Source organism: Austrofundulus limnaeus, unplaced genomic scaffold (genome assembly GCF_001266775.1).
Source record: "Austrofundulus limnaeus strain Quisiro unplaced genomic scaffold, Austrofundulus_limnaeus-1.0 Scaffold187, whole genome shotgun sequence".
Lineage (NCBI taxonomy): Eukaryota > Metazoa > Chordata > Actinopteri > Cyprinodontiformes > Rivulidae > Austrofundulus > Austrofundulus limnaeus.
The window spans coordinates 965451-970934 of record NW_013952589.1 but is presented as its reverse complement, the minus strand read 5'-3'; the positions used below and the strand labels follow the sequence as shown (position 1 = coordinate 970934).

Genomic DNA, 5484 nt, shown 5'->3' with positions numbered 1-5484 from the left:
CGATACGATTATGCCCAACCCTACCCTGGGCTTGGAACAAGTTTTGAATTTTGGCTCACTTGTGTAACTGTGTTTGACACTCCTGATTTAGTGTAATCTTTTATATCAGTAGATCATAAATTTTAATAACAATATATTTTTTTGTTATAGTTAAAGGTTTTTTTCCTCAAACCATTTTCRTGTTATTATTAGCTGTTCAATTTTTTCTGATTAATTGGCTGCTGAGATAATGATTTTTATCTGAATTCAAATTGGTGATGTTATGATAAACAAAAACTGTATGTAAAGAGGACCTATTATGGTTCCTTGAACAAGTTATCATACATCTGTGAGCTGTACTAAAAATGTTCATTACRCTAAATCATTATCAGATGATGAGATTTCACCTGATCAGTTCTGCCTGTTCTGAGCTCCCTTCAGAACGAGCTGTTTTTATAAATATGGTGCAGTTGGCAACACCCTCCCAACCTTTTGTTTACATTAGCTCCGCCCTCTCAACACAGTGTGTTATCACTTCAGATACGTGAAAATCGCTGCTACAACAGACACACAATGGTACAGCAGTAGTAGACTGGCTGCGTGCAGTGCGGCCACACCAGGCGAGGGTTTGGTAGAGACAGACTAGAGAGTCCGACCGAAGTGGGACASCTTGGTGCCRGGGAGGCCAACATGCATTCRTCGCTGCTTACCGAAGCTGGTGAAGATGAGTAGAGGAAGTGGTCAAGGTCTGCACCCAGCAGCCTGGAGGCTCCGTGTCATGAGACAAGAGCTATGGTGTGGGAGTCTTCACACTGCAGCCTCCTCCATCACAACCCCCCTTGGGCCAGTCCTATTGCTGTTAGTAGTTTTTAAAGGAGTCCATTGTGAAATCATTTATACAAACTACAACTTTATTTGGCAATATTGCAGGGACATTAAAAATAAAATTCATCGACATCTGTGTTCTCTGTGGCTGTTGTAAAAACAGCAAAACTACCGTGGTCTTCCTGTAAGGAAGTGGGCAGAGTCTCCGCTTCGGTTGCCAGGTGAGGGGCTGGGCTTGTCATRCACATTGCCAGCTCACCCAGATTGTGATGTAACAATCCGCAGGTTTTTGAAACAGCYCATTTTCTGACACCAACAAAACATTTACATATTGTCAAAAAAAAGCTGGGAGTACTTTTTTATGCGCTTGAACTGTTTCTGGAAGCAGAACAGACCCAAATTGAAGCATAAAAACATGTAAAAAATTGCATTTTGCATCATAGGTCCCCTTTAATAGATTATATAGCATACTGTATATCATGTAAAGAAGCTTTTTAACGGTTATCAGTTGTGATGAAATGCAGCATCAGATAAAGTAGCACAACGCTGAAACAATCGTTTCAAATTAAAAGTCCACAATTCTTCAAAGCTCTGTTCACTCTGCTGCTGTGTCCACAAAGCTGTGCTGAAGTCTTGACATATGTAGAGTAGACCTGCCTCTGCTCTCTGCATCTGTTTAGATCAATTTGCATTTATTTGTGTTTGTCTTTTTTTTGCATACCTCATGTTTGTCCTTTAAAGTTTGCATTTCATCCATTTGAAATGCTCACCTGAACTCTCCATTGACTTGTTTCACTGACATCCAGCAGTCAGTGTTGTTATGTGGTATAAAACTGGATGATGTTGGTTTGAATATATTTGTTGTTACATGACTGTATAACACCTCCAGGGTTGATTAATATCGGTACTGACGGCTCAGCTGGACTCACCCGTTGGTTACACTCTTGCGTCCCACTTCCTGATCCTGAAGTGGAAAAGATGGACTGTGTTCTGGGGTTAAAGTTAGTAAATGAACCTTATCCTAGCTCGGGYTTGGTGTCATTTGGACCACCTGGTTTTACAACGCTTCATTTTGGGGAGTTTTTATGGAGGTATCGATAACTTCAGAACATTTGTTTACTTTTTGACAACTCATTGGGGAAAAACAGAAAGATTTGCTTTGTTCTCCACATTTTTAAACCGACTCTTTGTTTCTGTGTGTGTGTGTGTGTGTGTGTGAGTGTGAGAGAGAGAGAGCAGGATGCTGACTTGACACTCCGTCTCTATGACTGTTAGTTGACAGTTCAGACAATCAGCGGCGTTCTCACTCTCTTCTGTCTGCTTATAGCAACAGAGTGGGTTTTCTGAGTGGGAGGTTTGGGAAAGATACTCTGCTGACTGTTGAGCAAAAAATCTGAGCTGCTGCTAGTGAAGCTGCAGTGTTTGAACCTAAAATATTATTATAGTGCAATTAGATACTGTTACAAAGAATAGAAATAACTAAAGGTGATCAGTATGGCATTTAATACTGTTGTTATAGTTTTACTATTTATTACAGAAACAAAGGTTTGAGGTGAATAAGTTAAAAGATGTGAGGCCCTCATTCACAAGGAAAAAGCATAGAAAATGTTTTATGTTTTATTACTTTTTGGTTATTGGACAATTAGATGTTTTATTTGAAAACATCTTAATTGCATCTAAATTTGAAGCAGATGTAAGAAAGAAAGAAAAAAACTAATTGGATGATGTGATAAAGATCCAAGAGGAAGATCAGGATGAGGAAAAGGAGGAGAGATGATGATGATGAAGGGGAGGAGGAGGAGGGAAGCCAAGGCTTTTATAGACTGAGCCAAGCCCGCCCCCAGAAGCTCCTCTCATTCTTTATTTCTTTTTTCTGACAGTTTCCCCCGTCTCTCTCTCTCTCTCTCTCTTTCTCTCTTCCATTTTGCATATCTTCTCTTTTTTTCTCTGTAGCCCTCTGTCACTCTCTCCTGCCTTCCTCCTCCCTCCTCTTCCTCCTTAGTCACCCACCCAGAGGAGGTAATTAATCCATTACAGGAGTTAAGTGAAGGACAGGCACTAGTAATCCAGTGATACAGTATGTGTGGATTCTGCCTCAAATCTTAACCATAAAAAATGTTATGTTCTGCATTTCACCTGCTCATTTCATAGTCTCATTGTTTGTCCTAAAGGTGTCTGTAACAACAGAATTTATTTAAATGAGCAAATCCAGATTAGATTAAGAAACAGAAAAAAGCCACTGTGCGTTTATTAGCATAATCATGTTTYGCAGTGATGCACGAGACAACAGAAGGAAGCTGAGGAGGAGAAGCCAAGATGACTCTTTTTTTCTAAAAAAAAAAAAACAACAAAAACCTATAATCCAGAGATGATGCTCTTCTCCTGTGATGTAATCAACCACCTGCTTTTCCTCTTCATTCTTTTCACTTTTCACTACAAGAGTTCTCAACTCTGTTKTGTCTCCTGCTCAGAACCAATGAGTCCAGTTAGAAGTGACCTTTGTGCTTGAACCGATAATTATTGTTGAACCACTTTTGCTCCATTCAGAATAGCCTGCAATAGATCATTGTTTTGCATATTTGCAATTGATGTATTGGAAGCAGAAAATACRTTATAATTAGACAAAGTGGTTAAAAAAGTTAATGTAATTTTTCCCTCATGATGTGACATTTTAGCTGCTCAAATTAGACAGAAGAAATACTAAAAACACACTGATTCAGCTAAGTTAAAGGGGACATATGCAAAATCCACTTATTTTTAAAGTAGTGTATCAGTTCTGTAACACCTACAGTAGCCTCTTTATGAAACTGAAATATGTTTGAAGTTGTGCTCTGCTCAACAGGCCTCGTTTTTATTTTTATTAGCCAAAAAGTGTCAATATAAAATAGGAAATAAAGTTTTGAAAGACTGCTATAAACMTTTATTGGACAGTTTGAGAAACACTGAAGGTTTGGGTCACACCGTGTTGAGTGAGGGGAAAGGTGACCAGCTTTATTATAAAATTAGTGGGAGTAAGAAACAATGCTTATAAATAAAGAGAGGAAGGTCAGAGGGAAAGAGTCAGGCTTCCTGTGCCGAGCCTTATAAACGGATACACGCACGCACGCACGCACGCACGCACGCACGCACGCACGCACACACACACACACACACACAGATAAAAGTCATGATAAAAATGTTACATATATTTCATTGCGTATTATATTCTATTGTGTAAGTTGTGTTAACATGTTTAATTCAAACTTTTACATAAATCTGTTTTCCATTTCAAGATTTTTTCAAGTTATTCTTATTTTCTAGCGGTTAAAATGAACTGGAATTAGGTTGAAAAAAATAAATTTCATTGTTTCACACAAATAGACTGATTGAGACTTGATTTTCTTTTAAGTCGATCCTACAGTGGTGTGAGTCTGAGTTAAAACTGGTGTTAAAYTGAACATTTTGAACAGTTTGACAAAGAAAATAAAAATAGCCAGGCTTTCTGTTGCGTTAGTTTTGTCTCCAGGAACATTTCCTTTGTTATCCTTGTTCTTTGAAGTACATTTGTTTATTTGCGTATATTGTAAGCTGTTGAGGAGTGTTTGTCGTTCGGTTGCGCATTTCTTTCTGTTAGGTTTAGCGCGTTTTGTGAATTTGCAGCCATACTTTTTACTTTAAACCGTTTAATTTTAAAAAGGCCCCAAAGCGTTGCTCTCAGTTCTACTTCCTGTTGCCRTTTCATCGCGCCGTCCTCTGTTCCAATTGTCTTCTTTGTCACACCGAACGCCTCCTTTTCTCTGCATATTCCTGCCTGTTTATTACCGGCCACCACATTGCAGGAACAGTGTGTCAACCAGAAGTGCCTGCATGTTAACTTTGCCTGTGTGAAGGCAGTGATCTAATAAGAGTTGATGGTGTACCCAACTGCAGCTGCTCTCACACACCCACACACCGACAGGGATGAGCAGAGAAGAGAAAGCAGACTGTAATTAAATATATTATCTTTAGCAGAGAGGGAGAATAAAATGCTCAGTCAGAATCAAACAAACCCAGCTTCAGCGGAGCGACGGAGAAACCAAAAATTTGGCGTTAATTTTAGTTTAACTTCATTTGCGTTTGCTCTAGATCGTAATTTATTTATTATTGTAGTCAAAATGCATAAAAATCGACTTCTTTAATGAGTAAAGCGAAGCACAACCTCATGATTTAGGGAAAGAAAGCTCAAAAACAARAAATCAAAGCGAGGCTGGGAATGTTTTAAATAGATCTGTGGAACGACTGGAGGTAACAACGACCTCTAAAGTGCAGCTTCCTCAAGAATCTGAATATTGCTTCACTCAACTTTTGTAAAATACGACAGGCAGCAACTTCTAATCATTTGATGCTGAGTTGTTTTTAAAAATAAAGGAAATTCTTTTGCATGTTTAACTTTGGCGTAAAATAAAGATATGGCTTTCAAAACTGTTTTCATGATTTAAAATCAGATATTACAATGTCGTGCTAAGGTTTGCACATATGCATTGCTCTTCTTGTGGTTAATTAGACCAGTGTTTCCCAAAGTTGGGGTCGGGACCCAAAGTGGGGTCCCGAAACATCAAGGTGGGGTTCTGAAAAGATTTTCTGAATTAATGACATTTTTGCCATAGTGTTTACAAAGAAGTGAGGTTAGTGTATTTAAAATGGATAAATGTAGTATAAAAA

General features: G+C 38.5%; 1 protein-coding gene across 1 annotated transcript in view; it reads left to right on the top strand.

Moving 5' to 3' along the window:
- dgki (diacylglycerol kinase, iota) overlaps window positions 1-5484 on the top strand; it is a gene marked incomplete at its 3' end in the record, with an annotated part of 69131 nt that overhangs the window by 23487 nt on the left and 40160 nt on the right.